The sequence below is a fragment of the Pseudophryne corroboree genome, chromosome 8, assembly GCF_028390025.1.
Source record: "Pseudophryne corroboree isolate aPseCor3 chromosome 8, aPseCor3.hap2, whole genome shotgun sequence".
NCBI lineage: Eukaryota > Metazoa > Chordata > Amphibia > Anura > Myobatrachidae > Pseudophryne > Pseudophryne corroboree.
In genome coordinates, this window is record NC_086451.1 from 403,819,945 (window position 1) to 403,847,098 (window position 27,154).

The window sequence follows — 27,154 nt, forward strand, 5'->3', positions numbered from 1 at the left end:
AAAGAGGCGCAATGAGGTAGCTGTGTGAGTAAGCTAAGCGACCCTAGTGGCCGACACAAACACTTGGCCCATCTAGGAGTGGCACTGCAGTGTCACGCACGATGTCCCTTCCAAAAAACCCTCCCCAAACAGCACATGACGCAAAGAAAAAAGAGGCGCAATGAGGTAGCTGTGTGAGTAAGATAAGCGACCCTAGTGGCCGACACAAACACCGGGCCCATCTAGGAGTGGCACTGCAGTGGCACGCAGGATGGCCCTTCCAAAAAACCCTCCCCAAACAGCACATGACGCAAAGAAAAAAAGAGGCGCAATGAGGTAGCTGTGTGAGTAAGCTAAGCGACCCTAGTGGCCGACACAAACACCTGGCCCATCTAGGAGTGGCACTGCAGTGTCACGCAGGATGTCCCTTCCAAAAAACCCTCCCCAAACAGCACATGACGCAAAGAAAAAAAGAGGCGCATTGAGGTAGCTGTGTGAGTAAGATAAGCGACCCTAGTGGCCGACACAAACACCGGGCCCATCTAGGAGTGGCACTGCAGTGTCACGCAGGATGTCCCTTCCAAAAAACCCTCCCCAAACAGCACATGACGCAAAGAAATAAAGAGGCGCAATGAGGTAGCTGTGTGAGTAAGATAAGCGACCCTAGTGGCCGACACAAACCCTGGGCCCATCTAGGAGTGGCACTGCAGTGTCACGCAGGATGTCCCTTCCAAAAAACCCTCCCCAAACAGCACATGACGCAAAGAAAAAAAGAGGCGCAATGAGGTAGCTGTGTGAGTAAGCTAAGCGACCCTAGTGGCCGACACAAACACTTGGCCCATCTAGGAGTGGCACTGCAGTGTCACGCACGATGTCCCTTCCAAAAAACCCTCCCCAAACAGCACATGACGCAAAGAAAAAAGAGGCGCAATGAGGTAGCTGTGTGAGTAAGATAAGCGACCCTAGTGGCCGACACAAACACCGGGCCCATCTAGGAGTGGCACTGCAGTGGCACGCAGGATGGCCCTTCCAAAAAACCCTCCCCAAACAGCACATGACGCAAAGAAAAAAAGAGGCGCAATGAGGTAGCTGTGTGAGTAAGATAAGCGACCCTAGTGGCCGACACAAACACCTGGCCCATCTAGGAGTGGCACTGCAGTGTCACGCAGGATGTCCCTTCCAAAAAACCCTCCCCAAACAGCACATGACGCAAAGAAAAAAAGAGGCGCAATGAGGTAGCTGTGTGAGTAAGATAAGCGACCCTAGTGGCCGACACAAACACCGGGCCCATCTAGGAGTGGCACTGCAGTGTCACGCAGGATGGCCCGTCCAAAAAACCCTCCCCAAACAGCACATGACGCAAAAAATTAAATTAAGAAAAATTAATTAATTAATTAATTAAATTAAGAAAAATTAAAGAAAAAAGAGGTGCAAGATGGAATTGTCCTTGGGCCCTCCCACCCACCCTTATGTTGTATAAACAGGACATGCACACTTTAACCAACCCATCATTTCAGTGACAGGGTCTGCCACACGACTGTGACTGAAATGACGGGTTGGTTTGGACCCCCACCAAAAAAGAAGCAATTAATCGCTCCTTGCACAAACTGGCTCTACAGAGGCACGATCTCCACCTCATCATCATCCTCCGATATATCACCGTGTACATCCCCCTCCTCACAGATTATCAATTCGTCCCCACTGGAATCCACCATCTTAGCTCCCTGTGTACTTTGTGGAGGCAATTGCTGCTGGTCAATGTCTCCACGGAGGAATTGATTATAATTCATTTTAATGAACATCATCTTCTCCACATTTTCTGGATGTAACCTCGTACGCCGATTGCTGACAAGGTGAGCGGCGGCACTAAACACTCTTTCGGAGTACACACTTGTGGGAGGGCACCTTAGGTAGATTAAAGCCAGTTTGTGCAAGGGCCTCCAAATTGCCTCTTTTTCCTGCCAGTATAAGTACGGACTGTGTGACGTGCCTACTTGGATGCGGTCACTCATATAATCCTCCACCATTCTTTCAATGGTGAGAGAATCATATGCAGTGACAGTAGACGACATGTCCGTAATCGTTGTCAGGTCCTTCAGTCCGGACCAGATGTCAGCATCAGCAGTCGCTCCAGACTGCCCTGCATCACCGCCAGCGGGTGGGCTCGGAATTCTGAGCCTTTTCCTCGCACCCCCAGTTGCGGGAGAATGTGAAGGAGGAGATGTTGACAGGTCGTGTTCCGCTTGACTTGACAATTTTCTCACCAGCAGGTCTTTGAACCCCAGCAGACTTGTGTCTGCCGGAAAGAGAGATCCAAGGTAGGCTTTAAATCTAGGATCGAGCACGGTGGCCAAAATGTAGTGCTCTGATTTCAACAGATTGACCACCCGTGAATCCTTGTTAAGCGAATTAAGGGCTCCATCCACAAGTCCCACATGTCTAGCGGAATCGCTCCGTGTTAGCTCCTCCTTCAATGTCTCCAGCTTCTTCTGCAAAAGCCTGATGAGGGGAATGACCTGACTCAGGCTGGCAGTGTCTGAACTGACTTCACGTGTGGCAAGTTCAAAGGGCATCAGAACCTTGCACAATGTTGAAATCATTCTCCACTGCGCTTGAGACAGGTGCATTCCACCTCCTATATCGTGCTCAATTGTATAGGCTTGAATGGCCTTTTGCTGCTCCTCCAACCTCTGAAGCATATAGAGGGTTGAATTCCACCTCGTTACCACTTCTTGCTTCAGATGATGGCAGGGCAGGTTCAGTTGTTTTTGGTGGTGCTCCAGTCTTCTGTACGTGGTGCCTGTACGCCGAAAGTGTCCCGCAATTCTTCTGGCCACCGACAGCATCTCTTGCACGCCCCTGTCGTTTTTTAAAAAATTCTGCACCACCAAATTCAAGGTATGTGCAAAACATGGGACGTGCTGGAATTTGCCCATATTTAATGCACACACAATATTGCTGGCGTTGTCCGATGCCACAAATCCACAGGAGAGTCCAATTGGGGTAAGCCATTCCGCGATGATCTTCCTCAGTTGCCGTAAGAGGTTTTCAGCTGTGTGCGTATTCTGGAAAGCGGTGATACAAAGCGTAGCCTGCCTAGGAAAGAGTTGGCGTTTGCGAGATGCTGCTACTGGTGCCGCCGCTGCTGTTCTTGCGGCGGGAGTCCATACATCTACCCAGTGGGCTGTCACAGTCATATAGTCCTGACCCTGCCCTGCTCCACTTGTCCACATGTCCGTGGTTAAGTGGACATTGGGCACAACTGCATTTTTTAGGACACTGGTGAGTCTTTTTCTGACGTCCGTGTACATTCTCGGTATCGCCTGCCTAGAGAAGTGGAACCTAGATGGTATTTGGTAACGGGGGCACACTACCTCAATAAATTGTCTAGTTCCCTGTGAACTAACGGCGGATACCGGACGCACGTCTAACACCAACATAGTTGTCAAGGCCTCAGTTATCTGCTTTGCAGCAGGATGACTGCTGTGATATTTCATCTTCCTCGCAAAGGACTGTTGGACAGTCAATTGCTTACTGGAAGTAGTACAAGTGGGCTTACGACTTCCCCTCTGGGATGACCATCGACTCCCAGCAGCAACAACAGCAGCGCCAGCAGCAGTAGGCGTTACACGCAAGGATGCATCGGAGGAATCCCAGGCAGGAGAGGAATCGTCAGAATTGCCAGTGACATGGCCTGCAGGACTATTGGCATTCCTGGGGAAGGAGGAAATTGACACTGAGGGAGTGTGTGGGGTGGTTTGCGTGAGCTTGGTTACAAGAGGAAGGGATTTACTGTTCAGTGGACTGCTTCCGCTGTCACCCAAAGTTTTTGAACTTGTCACTGACTTATTATGAATGCGCTGCAGGTGACGTATAAGGGAGGATGTTCCGAGGTGGTTAACGTCCTTACCCCTACTTATTACAGCTTGACAAAGGCAACACACGGCTTGACACCTGTTGTCCGCATTTCTGTTGAAATACTTCCACACCGAAGAGCTGATTTTTTTGGTATTTTCACCAGGCATGTCAATGGCCATATTCCTCCCACGGACAACAGGTGTCTCCCCGGGTGCCTGACTTAAACAAACCACCTCACCATCAGAATCCTCCTGGTCAATTTCCTCCCCAGCGCCAGCAACACCCATATCCTCCTCATCCTGGTGTACTTCAACACTGACATCTTCAATCTGACTATCAGGAACTGGACTGCGGGTGCTCCTTCCAGCACTTGCAGGGGGCGTGCAAATGGTGGAAGGCGCATGCTCTTCACGTCCAGTGTTGGGAAGGTCAGGCATCGCAACCGACACAATTGGAGTCGGACTCTCCTTGTGGATTTGGGATTTCGAAGAACGCACAGTTCTTTGCGGTGCTACTGCTTTTGCCAGCTTGAGTCTTTTCATTTTTCTAGCGAGAGGCTGAGTGCTTCCATCCTCATGTGAAGCTGAACCACTAGCCATGAACATAGGCCAGGGCCTCAGCCGTTCCTTGCCACTCCGTGTGGTAAATGGCATATTGGCAAGTTTACGCTTCTCCTCCGACAATTTTATTTTAGGTTTTGGAGTCCTTTTTTTACTGATATTTGGTGTTTTGGATTTTACATGCTCTGTACTATGACATTGGGCATCGGCCTTGGCAGACGACGTTGCTGGCATTTCATCGGTTCGGCCATGACTAGTGGCAGCAGCTTCAGCACGAGGTGGAAGTGGATCTTGATCTTTCCCTAATTTTGGAACCTCAACATTTTTGTTCTCCATATTTTAATAGGCACAACTAAAAGGCACCTCAGGTAAACAATGGAGATGGATGGATACTAGTATACTTATGGATGGACTGCCGAGTGCCGACACAGAGGTAGCTACAGCCGTGGACTACCGTACTGTGTCTGCTGCTAATATAGACTGGATGATAATGAGATGAAATCAATATAATATCACTAGTACTGCAGCCGGACAGGTATGTATATTTATTATGTAATGACTGATGACGGACCTGCTGGACACTGTCAGCTCAGCAGCACCGCAGACTGCTACAGTAAGCTACTATAGTAGTATGTACAAAGAAGAAAGAAAAGAAAAAAACACGGGTAGGTGGTATACAATTATGGATGGACTGCCGAGTGCCGACACAGAGGTAGCTACAGCCGTGGACTACCGTACTGTGTCTGCTGCTAATATAGACTGGATGATAATGAGATGAAATCAATATAAAATCACTAGTACTGCAGCCGGACAGGTATGTATATTTATTATGTAATGACTGATGACGGACCTGCTGGACACTGTCAGCTCAGCAGCACCGCAGACTGCTACAGTAAGCTACTATAGTAGTATGTACAAAGAAGAAAGAAAAAAAAAACCACGGGTAGGTGGTATACCATTATGGATGGACTGCCGAGTGCCGACACAGAGGTAGCTACAGCCGTGGACTACCGTACTGTGTCTGCTGCTAATATAGACTGGATGATAATGAGATGAAATCAATATAATATCACTAGTACTGCAGCCGGACAGGTATGTATATTTATTATGTAATGACTGATGACGGACCTGCTGGACACTGTCAGCTCAGCAGCACCGCAGACTGCTACAGTAAGCTACTATAGTAGTATGTACAAAGAAGAAAGAAAAAAAAAACCACGGGTAGGTGGTATACAATTATGGATGGACTGCCGAGTGCCGACACAGAGGTAGCTACAGCCGTGGACTACCGTACTGTGTCTGCTGCTAATATAGACTGGATGATAATGAGATGAAATCAATATAATATCACTAGTACTGCAGCCGGACAGGTATGTATATTTATTATGTAATGACTGATGACGGACCTGCTGGACACTGTCAGCTCAGCAGCACCGCAGACTGCTACAGTAAGCTACTATAGTAGTATGTACAAAGAAGAAAGAAAAAAAAAACCACGGGTAGGTGGTATACAATTATGGATGGACTGCCGAGTGCCGACACAGAGGTAGCTACAGCCGTGGACTACCGTACTGTGTCTGCTGCTAATATAGACTGGATGATAATGAGATGAAATCAATATAATATCACTAGTACTGCAGCCGGACAGGTATGTATATTTATGATGTAATGACTGATGACGGACCTGCTGGACACTGTCAGCTCAGCAGCACCGCAGACTGCTACAGTAAGCTACTATAGTAGTATGTACAAAGAAGAAAGAAAAAAAAAAACCACGGGTAGGTGGTATACAATTATGGATGGACTGCCGAGTGCCGACACAGAGGTAGCTACAGCCGTGGACTACCGTACTGTGTCTGCTGCTAATATAGACTGGATGATAATGAGATGAAATCAATATAATATCACTAGTACTGCAGCCGGACAGGTATGTATATTTATTATGTAATGACTGATGACGGACCTGCTGGACACTGTCAGCTCAGCAGCACCGCAGACTGCTACAGTAAGCTACTATAGTAGTATGTACAAAGAAGAAAGAAAAAAAAAAAACACGGGTAGGTGGTATACAATTATGGATGGACTGCCGAGTGCCGACACAGAGGTAGCTACAGCCGTGGACTACCGTACTGTGTCTGCTGCTAATATAGACTGGATGATAATGAGATGAAATCAATATAATATCACTAGTACTGCAGCCGGACAGGTATGTATATTTATGATGTAATGACTGATGACGGACCTGCTGGACACTGTCAGCTCAGCAGCACCGCAGACTGCTACAGTAAGCTACTATAGTAGTATGTATAAAGAAGAAAGAAAAAAAAAAACCACGGGTAGGTGGTATACAATTATGGATGGACTGCCGAGTGCCGACACAGAGGTAGCTACAGCCGTGGACTAACGTACTGTGTCTGCTGCTAATATAGACTGGATGATAATGAGATGAAATCAATATATATGTATATATAATATCACTAGTACTGCAGCCGGACAGGTATATATATTTATTATGTAATGACTGATGACGGACCTGCTGGACACTGTCAGCTCAGCAGCACCGCAGACTGCTACAGTAAGCTACTATAGTAGTATGTATAAAGAAGAATGAAAAAAAAAAACCACGGGTAGGTGGTATACAATATTATATTTATATATTATTTACAATTATATATATATATATATATATATATATATTAAACTGGTGGTGATTGATTATTAAACTGGTGGTCAGGTCACTGGTCACACTATCAGCAACTTGCAAGTAGTACTCCTAAGCAGACAATCACAAAATATATTATACTGGTGGTCAGTGTGGTCACAATGGCAGTGTGGCACTCTGGCAGCAAAAGTGTGCACTGTACGTTATATGTACTCCTGAGTCCTGCTCTCAGACTCTAACTGCTCCCCACTGTCAGTGTCTCCCCCACAAGTCAGATAATTAATACAGTCACACTATCTAATCTATATCACTTCAGCAAGTAGTAGTAGTAGTACTCCTCCTAATAAAGCTCCCCAAAATTACTACTACTGTGTCTCTCTCTACTGTCTCACTCTCTTCTCTATACGGAGAGGACGCCAGCCACGTCCTCTCCCTATGAATCTCAATGCACGTGTGAAAATGGCGGCGACGCGCGGCTCCTTATATAGAATCCGAGTCTCGCGATAGAATCCGAGCCTCGCGAGAATCCGACAGCGCGATGATGACGTTCGGGCGCGCTCGGGTTAACCGAGCAAGGCGGGAAGATCCGAGTCGCTCGGATCCGTGGAAAAAAAACTGAAGTTCGGGCGGGTTCGGATTCAGAGGAACCGAACCCGCTCATCTCTACTGTAAACCTACAGATGTAGCAATGCTAACAAAATTTTTATGAATGCTTTAAGTAAACTCATTATATGACATACAGTATGGTAGCCTAAGGGAGCAAAACTGGCTATCTTTTTTTTTTTTTTTTTTGCAAGACCCATATGTTCGGGTGAACAATTATTTCAAGCTTTAAAATATATTTAACTCTTTCGTAAATGGATCTACTTTCTGAATGATGAATACTCTAATATAGAATACTCTAGTATAGAATACTGTTTTACTATACCATATTTTATTTCAGCTTCTTGGTTTATTTCCAACTTTGATGACCTATGTCCCTGGCCCTCACCAAAAAATGTTTTCACATTTCCAAAAAATTAAAGACTTTGTGATGGACATGGTGAGGTCTCACCGAAACACACTGGATGTGAACTGCCCACGAGACCTCATAGACTGTTTCCTCATGAGGATGGAAGAGGTAAGTGAGAGAAAAATCTTGGGACACAAATTGGTACAAGTACAAAAACACACCACTAAAAAGAGTGGATGAGCTTTATGTATTGTTGTTGTTAAGTGTCGTCAAGTTGCTGATGACTTATGGTAACCCTATGGATAGCTGTCCTCAGCAAATTTTGATCTTCTGTCAAGCTGCTCAGTGTTGATAGTGTGGTATCCATAGTTGGTGTGATTGCCTCAAGCAATCTTGCTGCTGTTCCTTCCCCTTGTTCATTTGCCTTTAACTTTTCCAAGCATAATGTCTTTCTCTAGGAATACTTTTCTTCGCATGATGTGTCCAAAGTAGGAAAGATGCAATCTTGTGCTTCTAGGGAGAGCTAAGGTTCTATCTCATCTAATTCTAATTGATTTGTTCTTCAGGCAGTCCAGGGTATATGTAATATTCGTCTCTAACACTAGAAATCAAAAGCATTAACAATCTTCCTATCTTGCTTCTTGACTGTCCAGCTTTCAAACCCATATGATGTTACTGTAAAATCCATAGCTTGATCGACTTGTATCTTTGTATGTATGCAAAGACACATCTATGTATTGTTGTACTACTGACAAAATCATTAAAACCTCTTCCAGGATATAAAGAATCCAAACACAGAATTTCATGAGGAGAACTTATGTGGGACAGTATTTGACGTGTTGTTTGCTGGGACAGAAACTATAAGTTTAACATTAACATATGCCTTCCTGATTCTGCAGAAGTATCCTGAGATACAAGGTAACATTGCTGCTTGTTCCAGTACGATAAAAGGAAAAAAAAGAGTACTCTGAGTCTGAACATATATTAAGTACTTCTGACGGAAGAATGTGTAACATACTCCAATTTGTAGAAGGTGACATTCCACACTGCTAGCACCTCCCAGCTATTTCTCCCAGGAACATGTCTCTGTAGTCCCACTCAAACTGTCATGCTACTTTGTGCCTCTTTTGCCTGATACCATATAAAAACTACCCATAAGATTATCTCAAGTGAGCAACAGTGCTGGTTTGGAGGATATAAAACGTATTTTTCTCTCTAACCCTTATGTCTAGCCATCACTGTACAGTACCTCCTTGCAGTGGCGGAACTAGCGAGCGGTGGGCCCAGGTGCGACAAAATGCTTTGCCCCCCCCCCCCCCCAACCCATCCAAGTCCACCCCCTCACCCCTGGAGAGGATCTGGTGAGTGGGACCTACTCAGGGCCAGAGAAATGGATACCTAGCAACATTGCCGTGACTAGACATTTTAGCACCGTGTGCAAGAAACAGCATCGGAGCCCCACCCCTGTATGCAAAACAGGGGCAGCGCGCACAAAAATACATAAGGGCATGGCTTCATGGGGAAGGGGTGTGGCCACAAAATAATACCAATTCATAAAACGGTGCACAGTAGTCTCCATTATTCAAATTACGCAGCACAGTAGCACCGCTACACCAGGTAGAGACCCTTTTACACCTTACGGTGGACAGATTCCCCTTTTTACACATTAGGGCAGACAGCGTCCCCCTTTTTATACATTACGGAAGACAGCATCCCCTTTTTACACATTACGGCAGACAGCGTGCCCTTGTTACACATAATGGCAGACAGCGTGCCTTTTTACACATTACAGCAGACAGCATCCCCCTTTTTACACATAACGGCAGACAGCGTGCCCTTGTTACACATAACGGCAGACAGCGTGCCATTTTACACATTACGGCAGACAGTGTACCCCTTTTTACACATAACGGCAGACAGCATCCGCCTTTTTACACATTACGGCAGGCAGCATCCCCCTTTTTACACATAACGGCAGACAGCATGCCCTTGTTACACATTACGGCAGACAGCGTGCCCTTGTTACGGTTCTGCGGCCGTGTTTTGGATTCGGACGCGTTTCGGCAAAACCTCCATTTTTTTGTCGGATTCGGGGTTGTTTTGGATTCGGGTGTTTTTTTACAAAAACCCCTCAAAAGCAGTTTAAATCATAGAATTTGGGAGTCATTTTGATCCCATAGTATTATTAACCTCAATAACCATAATTTCCACTCATTTACAGTCTATTCTGAACACCTCACAATATTATTTTTAGTACTAAAATTTGCACCGAGGTCACTGGTTGACTAAGCTAAGCGACCCAAGGGGCTGACACAAACACCTGGCCCATCTAGGAGTGGCACTGCAGTGTCAGACAGGATGGCAGATTTAAAAAATAGTCCCCAAACAGCACATGATGCAAAGAAAAAAAGAGGTGCACCAAGATCGCTGGATGGCTAAGCTAAGCGACCCAAGTGGCCGACACAAACACCTGGCCCATTTAGGAGTGGCACTGCAGTGTCAGACAGGATGGCACTTCAAAAAATAGTCCCCAAACAGCACATGATGTAAAGAAAAAAAGAGGTGCACCAAGGTCGCTGGATGGCTAAGCCGAGCGACCCAAGTGGGCGACACAAACACGTGGCCCATCTAGGAGTGGCACTGCAGAGTCAGACAGGATGGCACTTAAAAAAATAGTCCCCAAACAGCACACGGTGCAAAGATAAATGAAAGAAAAAAGAGGTGCAAGTTGGAATTGTACTTGGGTCCTCCCACCCATCCTTATGTCTTATAAACAGGACATGCAAACTTTAACAAACCCATCATTTCAGCGTCAGGGTCTGCCACACGACTGTGACTGAAATGACTGGTTGGTTTGGGCCCCACCAAAAAAGAAGCAATCAATCTCTCCTTGCACCAACTGGCTCTACAAAGGGAAGATGTCCACCTCCTCCTCATTGTCCGATTCCTCACCCCTTTCACTGTGTACATCCCCCTCCTCACAGATTCTTAATTCATCCCCACTGGAATCCACCATCTCAGGTCCCTGTGTACTTTCTGGAGGCAATTGCTGGTGAATGTCTCCATGAAGGAATTGATTAGAATTCATTTTGATGAACATCATCTTCTCCACATTTTCTGGAAGTAAACTCGTACGCCGATTGCTGACAAGGTGAGCGGCTGCACTAAACACTCTTTCGGAGTACACACTGGAGGGGGGGCAACTTAGATCAAATAAAGCCAGTTTGTGCAAGGGCCTACAAATTGCCTCTTTTTCCTGCCAGTATACGTACGGACTGTCTGACGTGCCTACTTGGATGCAGTCACTTATATAATCCTCCACCATTCTTTCAATGGTGACAGAATCATATGCAGTGACAGTAGACGACATGTCAGTAATCGTTGGCAGGTCCTTCAGTCCGGACCAGATGTCAGCACTCGCTCCAGACTGCCCTGCATCACTGCCAGCGGGTGGACTCGTAATTCTTAGCCTTTTCCTCGCAGCCCCAGTTGCGGGAGAATGTGAAGGAGGAGCTGTTGACGGGTCACGTTCCGCTTGACTTGACAATTTTCTCACCAGCAGGTTGTCACAACCTAGGGTTTTGCCTGACAGAAGGAAGCTTCAGTTGTAGGGGCTGAAAGGAACTTAAACCGGGGAGGTTAAATCAGACCCCTGGACATGTAAGTGTGGAAAGATTACCCGAAGGTGTGACCATGACAACCAAGTTAAAAATCAAAATAAAAGTTTATTAACAGACTCCGTGTAATAACAGACAGCATTCAAGGTTAATAATGGCAATGGCAAATAATATAGTTCCTGGAACACTTGAACCATAGAAGGTATCACAGAGCACTGGTAGGTTAAATAACAGCTGTTAAAGTCCTTTGATGGAATAGCCTTACCAGGCCTGGCTGTAGTAGTGGAGATAGCCGAGAAACATGCCAGTAGATGAAATAGATGAAGCTGGTAACTTGAATAAGCTGTTGTATTTACTGGATGGAACCAACCAGGTGGTAAGACAAGAAGTGGATGCTGAATGGAATCAGCCAGGTGATAAAGTCACGGAGTGGATGCTGGATGGAACCAGCCAGGTGATGAAACACGGAGTGGATACTGTAAGATGCTAGTGAGCGTAGAAACAGAGGAGTTGAAGAATGGTTACCGGTGGTTAGTGGATACTGCTGGTAAATAGGGATCCGCTGGAACAACACCGGCACTTTCAGGAAGCTGGAATCTGCTGGAAGCGGACTGCTGGAAGCAGATGAGTAAATGGCTGGAAGCTGGAAACTGGAACAGCCACGGAGGACTGCAGAGTCAGGCTGCACCGCAGGATGGTAGACAGGTGCGGGTCTCTTGTGGATGCTGGAGACAGGAGCTGGAACCTGGAGAAACAACCACAGGAGAGAGAGACTGGAACAAGGTATGACAAACAAAGCACTGACGATTTCCTGGCCCAGGCACAGGATACTTATACCTGCAGCAAGGCAGGCATTGGCTGGGCAATTATGCAGATTTCCAGAGGCGGTGGATTGGTGGAACTGGAGCATGTGATTGGATCCAACATAGCTGCGCCCATGTTAGAACTTGGAGGGAAAGCTGGTTTGGAAAACCATGTGGAAACATAGCAGTAATGGCGGTGCCGGCCACAGAGGACAGGTGACGCAGATTGACAAGTGTATGCTGAGACACGTGGATGACAGCGGAGGCCGCGGCAGGCATGAAGCACCACTCTGACAACCTGCAACTATGACACAGGAGCGGCGGCGGAGGCCGCGGGGGACGGGAGACATGTAAACGGCAGGTAATGGCGTCCAGATGCCCGGATCGTGACAGCACCCCCCTTTAGGAGTGGCCACAGGACACTTCTTAGGCTTTAGAGGAAACTTCGAGTAGAAATTCCGGACCAAGGCAGGAGCATGGACATCTGATGCATTGGTCCAAGAGCGTTCTTCAGGACCATAGCCCTTCCAGTCAATAAGATACTGCAACTGACTGTAACGGAAACGTGAGTCCAGAATCTTGGCCACCTCATACTCGACTCACCATTGAGTCTGAACTTTAGGAGCTGGAGAAAGTGCAGAATGAAACCGATTTAGGATCAGCGGTTTCAACAGGGAAACATGGAATGTCCTGGGTATTTTCAAGAAGGGAGGTAACTGGAGTCTGTAAGCAACAGGATTGATCACTTGTTCAATTTTAAAAGGACCGATGTAACGAGGTGCAAACTTCATGCTGGGAACTCTCAACCTCAAATTATTCATGGACAACCACACACAATCACCCACCTTGAGAGCAGGAACCGCTCTACGCTTCCTATCGGCAAACTTCTTGTACCTGAATGAGGCTTTAAGCAGGGCCGCGCGGACATTCTTCCAGTTATTTGAAAACTTATGCAAGGTGACATCCACTGCTGGAACAGAAGTTGCTGGAAGCGGTTGGAATTCTTGAACTTTTGGGTGGAATCCATAGTTGATGAAGAATGGTGTTGAAGAAGATGAAGAATGTTATTGATTGTTGTGGCTGAACTCGGCCCAAGGAAGGAGTTGAATCCAGTCATCTTGGGAGGAAGACACATAAATGCGGAGGAAGGCCTCCAAGTCCTGATTCACCCTCTCGGTTTGACCATTGGTCTGAGAATGGTAAGCTGTAGAAAACTTTAACTTGACTTGGAGGGCTTGACACAAACTTCGCCAAAATTTGGCTACAAATTGTAGTCCACGATCAGAGATGATCTCTTCAGGAAGACCGTGAAGTCGGAAGATTTCTTGGATAAACACTTGAGCCAACTTGGAAGCTGACGGAAGACCGGTGAGAGGTATGAAATGTGCCATCTTGGTGAACCAGTCCACTACCAAGAGGCAAGAGGCAATAAACTCCATGACGTCCTTCTTCAGAGTTGGCCACCAGTAGGACCTAGAAATAAACTCAAGAGTTTTCTGAATGCCTGTATGTCCGGCAAAACGGGAAGCATGGGCCCAATGCATGAGCTTCTTCCTTAAAACCGGGTTCACAAAACTTTTTCCTGGTGGAGGCGTAGAGTCCATCCCTACCGTGGAGAATGCCAACGGATTAATAATAGGATGCTTGTCCGCAGACTCTGACTCATTTTCTTGCTCCCATGAGCGGGAAAGGGCATCGGCCTTGCGATTCTGCGAACCCGGACAGAACTGGAGTTTAAAGTCGAACCTGGAAAAGAAAAGTGCCCATCTGGCCTGACGAGGGTTAAGACATTGGGGTAAATTTACTAAGGTCCCGATTTTGACCGAGATGCCGTTTTTTCATCAAAGTGTCATCTCGGTGATTTACTAAACTCAAATCACGGCAGTGATGTGGGCATTCGTAATATTTTGGAAGTTGAAGGTAAAAATTACGAATGAATACACCATCGGTCAAAATACGCCTGTTTAGATATGAATCTCGGTCATTTACTAACCATTCGTAATTGTAATATCTGCCGTGAAAATGCATTTGCGGCCGTGAAAAAATACAATTCGTAAAAAAGTCCTAAAAAAAAATGCGGCTGCTTTTGAAAAGCGTGTTTACATGTGTACTCAATTATCCATTACTCACACCTGAATGTTTGGCCCTATAAAAGTGTTCCAGGCACATTTTGAATTTCTCTCACTCTGAAATGGCGGCTGTGGTGTGTGCCAATGAATTTATGTTTGCTGTGGGATACCTTAGACTGCTCCATGAGGCTTCCAGAAATCAGGCCCAGGTAAGTGAACATGGTCAGCAGGTTGTCCAGGTGCCGCGGAGGCTGCGCCAGCCTCGTTTTTTTAGAGGTCATTTAAACTTAAACGCATTGTCCGATGATAGGGTCATACAGATGTTCCGCCTAAATAGAACCAACATTTTCCACCTGTATGACCTTGTCAAACTGGGCCTAGACCCTGAGACAGCACGCTCTCGCTCTGTCTCAGGCCTACACAAACTCCTGGCTGTGTTACACTTTATGGCTACTGGGAGCTTCCAGGCTGTGGCAGGCGACGTGATTGGTATCTCACAGCCCACCTTTTCAAGATATTTGAATCAGGTGAGTCAAAAAATACATAGCCGGTTATGTCTAAGTGTTGCTTCTGTAAGTACAAACAACACAGTATTGTATAGAATACCTAACATGACACTCACCTTAGCTTGTTTAATGTCCACTCAGGTTTTGGATGTCTTGGATCCACATATTAATGCCTCAATCTGCTTCCCTACCGAGGAGTCGGAGTGGCGTGCTGTCAGGGTAGCTTTCTATGAGCTTGCTGGCATGCCCAATGTGCTGGGGGCCATAGATTGCACACACGTTCAGCTGAGATCACCTAGGGGCCGCCAATACATATATACGAATAGACATCTGGCCCAATCAACTAATGTCCAGGTGGTTTGTGATGCAAACTTTAAAATTATGAGTGTTGTTGCAGGTTACCCTGGTGGCTGCCATGACTCCTTCATCCTCAGTCAGTCATCGCTCTTCGATAAATTTGAGGAGGGACAAATGCCTGATGGCTGGCTGTTGGGTATGTTTAAAATGTTTTGTGTGTATGTCTTTTAACCACAAACTCTAGTTTTGACTAGGGGAATGAATAATCTAACACATGTACTAATGTTGACTATATCTGTTTTTCAGGTGATGGGGGTTACGGCTGCTACTCTTGGCTCCTTACTCCATTGTCCCAACCTGATTCTCCTGCTGAACACAGTTACAATCATGCACATAAGGCTACGCGGAATGTGATAGAAAGATGTTTTGGTGTGCTGAAGTCACGGTTTCGGTGTCTGGATAAATCTGCAGGCCTTTTGTTGTATAGTCCCTCAAAGGTGACTAGAATTGTGTTCTGCTGCTGTTTTCTCCATAATCTGTGTTTAAGTCAACATCTGGCACATGATGAGGGAGAAAGCAGTCAGCAAGCAGAGGAGTTAGAACCATCTGGTGACAGTGTGAGTACATATGTAGGGAGGCAGGTACGGCAAGAAGTGATCCAGCGGTATTTTTCTGGTAAGTTTTTGTAGGATGTAGTTATCCTTGACTAAACACTTTGCAATACAATGAATTGTGTGTTTTGTTACTTACTGTTTGTTGTTTATAGTGGTGTGTACATTGTACTTAGTTTATGTTATCAATACATTTTCAGTCATTACCCATGAAAAACATACATACATACATAGCAGCTTCTACAATGTTTGAGCCGGACACAGGAAGTTGTGTGTTTGTCAAATCAAAATTTTTATTTCGTTAATCAAATTTTTAAAAAGTCTTATTTTTTCCGCTTGTGTGTGCTGGGTGCTGTGCTTTGTGCTGGCTCACTGGCACGTGCTCGGGAGGAACGCCGAACAGGGGAGGTTACTGGCGTTTGGATAGGGGTCGTGGTTCCAGAGCTGGAGGTCACTTGTTGAGCTGCCATCAATGTTATGTTGTTGCTCAAATTATTTATGCTAGCATTCAGTTGTGTGTTGGTTGCAGTGTGGCTGGCTACAATCCGGGATAAAGACTCATTCACAACCTGGTTGTGCTGTATTAGTTGTACGAGTGCTTGTTGGTGGCGCTGTTGCTCATCAATGATGCGCGTTAAATGAGCCAGCATTTGGTTATTGTCTGCCCGTATTTGCTCCATCGATGTTGCGATTCGGCCTACTTGGACAATCAGTCTGCCCGAGTTGCGACTAATGCGCGGTAGATGATGGGGCAGACTGGCAAGGTGTTGGGTATGTGCGGTCAGGCTGGCATTGCTTTGTGCCTGTTGGCTTGTCCAACTGGCCCAAAAGTCATCTGGTATTTGTGGCTGGGGTGGAGCTTGTGCCAGTTGTGGACTCATGGAGGCTTGGGGAATATCCTGCAGCTGTATTGGCTGGCTCGGGTCAACAGGTGTTAGTTGCAGTGTGAAGGTTGCCTGTTGGTCTTGTCCCTGCTGGTCCACGTCGGCCATCAAGCTGGGCTCTGTATGGGGTGGCCAACATGCAATGTTTACTTTTCTTAAAATATATTTGCTAGTTCTAAACATTACTACATTCATAATACTCCATTTCTCAAGTTTTTAGAGTTGTTTTTCGAAACTTATAATTTGTTTGTTCTCAAAAAACATATATACCATCACAGGCGTGCACATAGACAGACTTGCGGAATCCTCACCTAACTACCTCCCCTCCACAGCATTACAGTGTTATGTCACCTCCCCTGTCCACGATATAGACTGCTTACCTGGATAGTCCAGAGTAGCGGAGCAAGTAAGCAGTCTACATACCGGACAGGGGAGATGTGTGAACACTATAATGTTGTGGAGGGTGTTTTTGTAATAATTTTTTATTTTTTTTTCAAATAATTTTTATGTGCACGTGTGTGGTAAAAATATTTACAAATGTATGTTCTTTTTAACAAATGATGTTGGCGATATCAACCACTAAGACATTGAAAAATTAAGCATTTGCACCTTTAACAATTGAAGACGTAACATCACATTGCTTGTTATGGCAAACATGTAATCTCAACTCCAACTCACAACATAGTAACTGTACTGTGTAGATTATTTGCTATGTGTTTAGTTTCTGTTTTGACTCACCAGATAACTGAGGTGATCGGGGCTCATCACTCTGTGGACTCGCCAATAGTGCCAGTGGTGGCTGGGGTGACACTGCAGAAATGCGCCGCCTGGGTGGGGAAGATGGAGCCGCAGATTCCGTGCCAAGACGCCGTGTCTTACTTGGCCTCCTGGGTAAGTGCCCCGAGCCCTGTGATGGGCGCCTTACAGGAGGTCGGCTTACAGAAGCAGAACCTATGAGAATATATAAACATTAATATTTTGTACTTCTATGTGTTTGCAGAATATGTGACTACAGTGAATTCTTACCTGCAATCCCAGCATCATCCTGAGTTGTCTGAGGCCTGTCTGGCCGGCTGGTCTGTCGGACTGTTGAAAAAGTGGAGCAAACATTATTACCATACTTTGTGTAAAAATTATAACTGCAAAGCCTTAGTGTACTGTAACCATCTATTAGGTATTCTAAATTAAACTAATTTCTGCTTAAGATCTTCGTGCTTCCTTAATTTGTGGAGTATATCAAAATGTACATGGTGTTGCACCAAATAAATCTGTTACATTTGAGAATTATGTGTCAGATATTGCATAGATTGAATACTTGCAAATTGAACCAAAATGTAAATTTGATTTTGTAGGAACCTTTTTTTTTTTACCAAAAAAAAATAAAAAATAAAAATGATATTAGATACAACACCGATGTCCAAGCAATAACTCATAATTATTATTGCAAATACACATACCAGCAGGCATTGCACCTGTTTTTGTCAAACAAATTAAAAAAGCTACAGCCAAGGCAAGATGGAAAATGCAATTTCTAAACACAAACACACCTTAAGGGTGCATAGGCCTGCAATATCTGACCATCAATTTTTGCATCCTTTAACCTTAAAAAAATAAAAAATAAACATTTTGAGGACATTTTAAAATCTTTAAAAAAAATCCAACTCACCATCCTGCGTGGGTCGGTCCGAATCCCGGACATGAGTTGCAGACACCACTTCTGCTGGAATCAGTGCCCGCACAGGCTCCTCCCACTCCCGATAGGTTGCCCGGAAAGGGGGGCCACCTCCGGTTTTGCGGGCTGATTTGGCCTCTTTGGCCATCTTGGCCTTGACACGCCGCTTTATGTCATAGAACCTCTTGCGACACGTGTCCTCAGTCCGCCTCACCACACCCTCACTATTGACGGCAACTATTACTTGCCCCCACAGGACAGACTTCCTGCGGGAGGACACCTTGCCAGCATCCTGACCAAACAATTGGCGATGGTGCTTCATCAGCTCACGCACCAACGCCATGTTTTCAGCATAGCTGAACTTAATATTCCTGCCAGTCTTGGTAGTGGTGCGTGGCTGCGGAGCCACAACACCATCACTATCACTGGAGAATGCAGCAACAGGCACCCCCTCCTCCTCCTCCTCACTAACCTCCTCCCTCTCACTAACCCCCTCCACCTCACTAACAGCCTCCACCTCACTAACAGCCTCCACCTCACTAACAGCTTCCACCTCACTAACCTCCGCCACCACACTGACCTCTGAGTCTGACATGAGGACAAACGACACAAAACACTGAAAAATAAATACAAAAAACACACTCCTCCACTACTACTACTACTACACACCACACAGCCAACACACACGCTCACTCACTCACTCACAAACAATGACAAAAGACTAAAAAAAAAAAACAAGGACAAAAAAGTTGACAAACTGTGAAAAAACAATACTACAAATATGACAAGACTACTTACACACACAGTACAGCACTCAACAATCACAAAACTCCTCTCCAAATCCACCAAAAACACCACCAAACTCACCAACTCCAAATACACCTTCCTCTCTCCTCTCCACTAGCTAAACCCACGAGGTGCGGTGTGTTTGGGGCGGTTTTATAGTAATATGCACAGACACTACTCCTTCACGAATACAACCAATCACGGACGCGTGACAGAAACGAAACTTAGGACTAAAAACGCGGCCGCAATATCAAAATCACTGCCGTAACAGACATGTGACGCAGTCGTAAAAAAACCCCACAAACACGGCCGCAAAACAACAAAATCGGCCGCATTCTACAGCAGAAAACCACGAATGACATCGACATCGGAACAAAAGAAAAACCCGAATACGACAGCTTAGTAAATTAGTCGTAATCAATTCAAAAAGTTGCAGTTTTACACTTTCGATGTCATTCGTGATTGAACTTTGACCTGAAACGGGAAAATACGAATCTTAGTAAATTTACCCCATTGTGCGCTTTTCAGATGTAAAAGATTCTTGTGGTCGGTAAGTATAGTGATTGAATGAGAAGCTCCCTCCAACAGATATCTCCACTCCTCTAGAGCGAGCTTGATGGCTAGCAACTCCTGGTCGCCAATGGCATAGTTGCGCTCAGCTGGGGAAAACTTCCGGGAGAAGAAACTGCAAGGGTGTAGATGGCCATCCTTAGCCATCTGGGATAACACCGCTCCTACTCCAACGGAGGAGGCATCCACCTCTAGGATGAAAGGAGAGTCGATGTCGGGCTGTTTCAGAACTGTTGCAGAGATGAAACGTTGCTTTAGAAGATGAAAAGTTTGCATAGCTTCTTCAGACCACTTGGACGGATTAGCACCCTTCTTGGTTAATGCAGTGATAGGCGCCACAATGGTGGAAAAGTCTTGTATAAACTTTCTGTAATAATTGGCAAACCCTAAGAACCTCTGGACCCCTTTGAGGGTTAAGGGTATTGGCCAATTCTGGATTGCTTGTAGTTTCTCAGGATCCATCTCTAGTCCGGAACCGGACACAATGTAACCTAGAAACGGAATGGATTTAACTTCAAAAACACATTTCTCCAATTTACAATAGAGATGATTGACACGGAGACGGGACAGAACCTCCTTAACCCAAAAATGATGTTCCTCTAGATTATTGGCAAAGATGAGGATATCATCTAGATAAACTACGACAAGGCGGTATAAGATGTCCCTGAAGATCTCATTCACGAAATGCTGGAAGACAGCTGAAGCGTTGCTCAATCCGAAGGGCACGACAAGGTACTCATAATGTCCATCACGGGTGTTAAAGGCGGTCTTCCACTCGTCACCCTCACGGATCCGGATGAGATTGTAGGCACCCCTCAAATCCAACTTTGTAAAGATGGTTGCTCCACTAACTCTGTTGAAGAGCTCCGTAATCAATGGTAAAGGATATTGTTTTTTGACGGTAATGTCGTTCAGACCTCTGTAGTCGATGCACGGCCGCAGACCACCGTCTTTCTTCTTAACGAAGAAAAAGCCTGCGCCAGCTGGAGAAGAAGAAGGTCGGATAAAACCCTTTGCCAGGTTCTCTTTGATGTACTCCTCCATGGAGTGCGTCTCAGGCAGAGACAACGGATAAGTTCGGCATCGAGGTGGAACCTTCCCTGGAATGAGATCAATTGGGCAGTCCCATTCTCTATGAGGAGGAAGAATATCAGCAGAAGCTTTACTGAACACGTCCGTGTAATCTTGATATGGAGGAGGTGGAACATCAGACAACCTGGGGGAGGAATAACAAACAGGAAGCACTTTGGATAAACAGGTCTCAGCACAGGAGGGACCCCATGCCAGTATCTGCGTAGTCGTCCAGTCAATCGATGGATTGTGGAGACGGCGCTATGGAAGGCCTAAAACCACTGGATGTGTGGCTCTTGGAATCACTAAAAAGGAAATAAACTCTGCATGAAGAACTCCCACTCTCAGACGAACTGGTAGAGTCCTTAGTGAAATAACTGCGTCAAGAATCTTGCTGCCATCCACGGCAGTTAAGGAGATGGACGAGGAAAGTCTCTCGGTTGGTAGGGACCACCGTTTAACATAAGCTTCGGTTATGAAATTCCCAGCTGCTCCGGAATCAAGGAGGGCAAAGACGTTCCTGTAACGTTGAGCAACTTGGAGCGAGACTGGGAGATTACAATCATGAGGAGATGGAGAGGAGATCATTACTCCTAGCCGGCCCTCTCCTTGGCGAGCTAGGATTTGGAGTTTCCCGGACGTTTGGGACAGGCGTTGATAACGTGAGATGGAGCTGCACAGTAGAGACAGAGAGACTCAGAGAGACGTCTTCGGCGCTCAGCGGGAGATAGACGGGAACGACCAATTTGCATGGGCTCATCCTTGGATGGAGATGGTTGCCAAGGAGGAGGAGCAGAAGATTTAGGAATAGATGATGTTCCTCGCTCGATTGCCCTTTCTCTGAACCGCAGATCAACCTTCGTGCATAATGAAATTAGCTCATCCAACTTAGAGGGCAAGTCTCTGGTAGCTAACTCATCCTTGATGCGTTCAGATAAGCCATGCCAGAATGCAGCATACAGGGCCTCATCGTTCCATGCCAGTTCGGATTCCAGGATTTTGAACTGTATAAGATACTGTCCCACAGTACGTGTTCCCTGGCGTAAACGGAGAATCTCAGATGAAGCAGAGGTTACCCGGCCTAGCTCGTTGAAGATGCACCTGAATGTTGCAACAAAGTCAGTATAAGAGGACAGCAGGGGATCAGACTTCTCCCATAAAGGTGATGTTCAATCAAGGGCTGAGACACTGAGAAGGGAAATGATATAGGCAATTTTAGTACGGACACTGGGGAAATTGCCAGGTTGAAGCTCAAAATGGATTTCACATTGGTTGAGAAATCCCCTGCAGAACCTTGGAGGTCCGTCAAATTTTGCTGGCGTTGGAAGATGAAGACGTGGAATGGAAATGGGTAAGGTGGGTGGGGTTACAGCTGGTGTCACTGTGGTGGACGCACCGGACGTGCCAGGTCCACAGAGGGTCATCTGAATCGCATCCAGCCGAGTAGAGAGATCCTGGAGACAGCGGATGATGTGGCCTTCTGCAAAAGCCTGAATAGGGGAATGACCTGACTCTGAACTGACTTCATGTGGGGCAAGTTCAAAGGGTTGCAGAACCTTGCAAAACGTTGAAATCATTCTCCACTGTGCTTGAGTCAGTTACATTCCCCCTCCTTTGCCTATATCGTAGGTAGCTGTATAGGCTTGAATGGCCTTTTGCTGCTCCTCCATCCTCTGAAGCATATATAGGGATGAATTCCACCTCATTACCACCTCTGGCTGATGGCGAGGCAGGTTCAGCAGTGTTTGCTGGTGCTCCAGTCTTCGGCACGCGGTGGCTGAATGCCGAAAGTAGCCAGCAATTCTTCGGGCCACTGACAGCATCTCTTGCACGCCCCTGTCGTTTTTTAAATAATTCTGCACCACCAAATTCAATGTATGTGCAAAACATGGGATGTGCTGGAATATGCCCACATGTAATGCACGCACAATATTGGTGTCGTTGTCCGATGTCACAAATCTCCAGGAGTGTCCAATTGGGTAAGCCATTCTGCGATGATGTTCCCCAGTTTCCATAAGAGGTTGTCAGCTGTATGCCTCTTATGGAAAGTGGTGATACAAAGCGTAGCCTGCCTAGGAACGAGTTAGCATTTGCGAGATGCTGCTACTGGTGCCGCCGCTACTGTTCTTGCTGCGGGAGGCAATACATATACCCTTGTGCAGCCTCCTGATGTTCAAGTCTGGCTGCCAGTTCTTGGAATCAGCCAGGTGATAAAGTCACGGAGTGGATGCTGGATGGAATCAGCCAGGTGATGAAACATGGAGTGGATACTGTAAGATGCTAGTGAGCGTAGAAACAGAGGAGTTGAAGAATGGTTACCGGTGGTTAGTGGATACTGCTGGTAAATAGGGATCCGCTGGAACAACACCGGCACTTTCAGGAAGCTGGAATCTGCTGGAAGCGGACTGCTGGAAGCAGATGAGTAAATGGCTGGAAGCTGGAAACTGGAACAGCCACTGAGGACTGCAGAGTCAGGCTGCACGCAGGATGGTAGGCAGGTGCGGTTCTCTTGTGGATGCTGGAGACAGGAGCTGGAACCTGGAGAAACAACCACAGGAGAGAGAGACTGGAACAAGGTATGACAAACAAAGCACTGACGATTTCCTGGCCCAGGCACAGGATACTTATACCTGCAGCAAGGCAGGCATTAGCTGGACAATTATGCAGATTTCCAGAGGCAGTGGATAGGTGGAACTGGAGCAGGTGATTGGATCCAACATGGCTGCGCCCATGTTAGAACTTGGAGGGAAAGCTGGTTTAGAAAACCATGTGGAAACATAGCAGTAATGGCGGTGCCGGCCGCAGAGGACAGGTGACGCCAGATTGACAAGTGTATGCTGAGACACGTGGATGACAGCGGAGGCCGCGGCAGGCATGAAGCACCACTCTGACAACCTGCAACTAAGACACAGGAGCGGCGGCGGAGGCCACGGAGGACGGGAGACGCCATGCAGGATTCAAACATGGCGCCGCTGTGACAGCGTCTCAGAGTGACAGGAGGGATATGCAGAGTGTAGACACAGATGAGATCCAGACTTGGAACGCTGGGCCAGCCTCAGGAGACATCTAAACGGCAGGTAATGGCGTCCAGATACCCGGATCGTGACACAGGTCTTTGAACCTCTGCAGACTTGTGTCTGCCGGAAAGAGAGATACAACGTAGGTTTTAAATCTAGGATCGAGCACAGTGGCCAAAATGTAGTGCTCTGATTTCAACAGATTGACCACCCGTGAATCCTGGTTAAGTGAATTAAGGGCTCCATCCACAAGTCCCACATGCCTAGCGGAATCGCTCTATTTTAGCTCCTCCTTCAATCTCTCCAGCTTCTTCTGCAAAAGCCTGATTAGGGGAATGACCTGACTCTGAACTGACTTCATGTGGGGCAAGTTCAAAGGGTTGCAGAACCTTGCAAAACGTTGAAATCATTCTCCACTGTGCTTGAGTCAGTTACATTCCCCCTCCTTTGCCTATATCGTAGGTAGCTGTATAGGCTTGAATGGCTTTTTGCTGCTCCTCCATCCTCTGAAGCATATATAGGGATGAATTCCACCTCGTTACCACCTCTGGCTGATGGTGAGGCAGGTTCAGCAGTGTTTGCTGGTGCTCCAGTCTTCGGCACGCGGTGGCTGAATGCCGAAAGTAGCCAGCAATTCTTCGGGCCACTGACAGCATCTCTTGCACGCCCCTGTCGTTTTTTAAATAATTCTGCACCACCAAATTCAATGTATGTGCAAAACATGGGATGTGCTGGAATATGCCCACATGTAATGCACGCACAATATTGGTGTCGTTGTCCGATGTCACGAATCTCCAGGAGAGTCCAATTGGGGTGAGCCATTCTGCGATGATGTTCCCCAGTTTCCATAAGAGGTTGTCAGCTGTATGCCTCTTATGGAAAGTGGTGATACAAAGCGTAGCCTGCCTAGGAACGAGTTGGCATTTGCGAGATGCTGCTACTGGTGCCGCCGCTACTGTTCTTGCTGCGGGAGGCAATACATATACCCAGTGGGCTGTCACAGTCATATAGTTCTAAGTCTGCCCTGCTCCACCTGTCCACATGTCCGTGGTTAAGTGGACATTGGGTACAACTGCATTTTTTAGGACACTGGTGACTCTTTTTCTGAGGTCTGTGTACATTCTCGGTATCACCTGCCTAGAGAAGTGGAACCTAGAAGGTATTTGGTACCGGGAACACAGTACCTCAAGCAATTCTCTAATTCCAGTGAATTAACGGTGGATACCGGAGACACGTATAACACCAACGGAGCTGCCAGGACCTGAGTAATCCGCTTTGCAGTAGGATGACTGCTGTGATATTTAATCTTCTTTGCAAAGGACTGTTGGACAGTCAATTGCTTACTGGAAGTAGTACAAGTGGTTTTCCGACTTCCCCTCTGGGATGACGATCGACTTCCAGCAGCAACAACAGCAGCGCCAGCAGCAATAGGCGTTACACTCAAGGATGCACCGCAGAAATCTCAGGCAGGAGAGGACTCGTCACACTTGCCAATGACATGGCCTGCAGGACTATTGGTTTTCCTGTCTAAGGAGGAAATTGACACTGAGGGAGTTGGTGGTGTGGTTTGCAGGAGCTTGTTTACTAGAGGAAGGGATTTAGTTGTCAGTGGACTGCTTCCGCTGTCACCCAAAGTTTTTGAACTTGTCCATGACTTCTGGTGAATGCGCTCCAGGTGACGTATAAGGGAGGATGTTCATAGGTGGTTAACGTCCTTACCCCTACTTATTACAGCTTGACAAAGGCAACACATGGCTTGACACCTTTTGTCCACATTTCTGTTAAAATATTTCCACACCGAAGAGGTGATTTTTTTTGTAATTTGACCAGGCATGTCATTTGCGAGATGCTGCTACTGGTGCCGCCGCTACTGTTCTTGCTGCGGGAGGCAATACATATACCCAGTGGGCTGTCACAGTCATATAGTTCTAAGTCTGCCCTGCTCCACTTGTCCACATGTCCGTGGTTAAGTGGACATTGGGTACAACTGCATTTTTTAGGACACTGGTGACTCTTTTTCTGAGGTCTGTGTACATTCTCGGTATCACCTGCCTAGAGAAGTGGAACCTAGAAGGTATTTGGTACCGGGGACACACTAACTCAATAAATTTTCTAATTCCCTGTGAATTAACGGTGGATACCGGACACACGTTTAACACCACCCAGGTTGCCAAGGCCTGAGGTATCTGCTTTGCAGCAGAATGACTGCTGTGATATTTCATCTTCCTTGCAAAGGACTGTTGGACAGTCAATTGCTTACTGGAAGTAGTATAAGTGGTCTACTGACTTCCCCTCTGGGATGACGATCGACTCCCAGCAGCAACAACAGCAGCGCCAGTAGCAGTAGGCGTTACACTCAAGGATGCATCCGAGGAATCCCAGGCAGAAGATGACTCGTCAGACTTGCCAGTGCGATGGCCTGCAGGACTATTGCCTTTCCTGTCTAAGGAGGAAATTGACAATGAGGGAGTTGGTGGTGTGGTTTGCAGGAGCTTGGTTACAAGAGGAAGGGATTTAGTTGACAGTGGATTGCTTCCGCTGTCACCCAAAGTTTTTGAACTTGTCCATGACTTCTGGTGAATGCGCTCCAGGTGACGTATAAGGGAGGATGTTCATAGGTGGTTAACGTCCTTACCCCTACTTATTACAGCTTGACAAAGGTAACACATGGCTTGACACCTTTTGTCCACATTTCTGTTAAAATAATTCCACACTGAAGAGGTGATTTTTTTTGTAATTTGACCAGGCATGTCAATGGTCATATTCATCCCAGGGACAACAGGTGTCTCCCCGGGTGCCTGACTTATACAAACCACCTCACCATCAGAATCCTCCTTGTCAATTTCCTCCTCAGCGCCAACAACACCAATATCCTCATCCTGGTGTACATTCAACAGTGACATTTTCAATTTGACTTCAGGAACTGGACTGCGGGTGCTCCTTCCAGCATTTGCAGGGGGTGTGCAAATGGTGGAAGTCGCCACCTCTTCCCGTCCAGTGTTGGGAAGGTCAGGCATCGCAACCGACACAGGGGGTCATTCCGAGTTGATCGCTCGTTATTTTTTTTCCGCAATGGAGCGATTAGTCGCTAATGCGCATGCGCAGTGTCCGCAGTGCGACTGCGCCAAGTAAATTTGCTATGCAGTTAGGTATTTTACTCACGGCATTACAAGGTTTTTTCTTCGTTCTGGTGATCGTAATGTGATTGACAGAAAGTGGGTGTTTCTGGGCGGAAACAGG

At 46.5% G+C, this 27,154-nt stretch overlaps 1 long non-coding RNA gene and 1 pseudogene across 1 annotated transcript; one reads left to right on the forward strand and one right to left on the reverse strand.

The window, feature by feature from the left end:
* The window catches only part of LOC134949313 (cytochrome P450 2A4-like), a 202,270-nt pseudogene that overhangs the window by 98,701 nt on the left and 76,415 nt on the right, over positions 1 to 27,154 (forward strand).
* LOC134949315 (uncharacterized) lies at positions 16,811 to 17,887 on the reverse strand. Its single transcript, XR_010183140.1, has 3 exons — positions 17,825 to 17,887; positions 17,537 to 17,749; positions 16,811 to 16,917 (listed from the first exon to the last, which is right to left on the reverse strand). It is a non-coding gene; the product is annotated as an uncharacterized LOC134949315 (long non-coding RNA).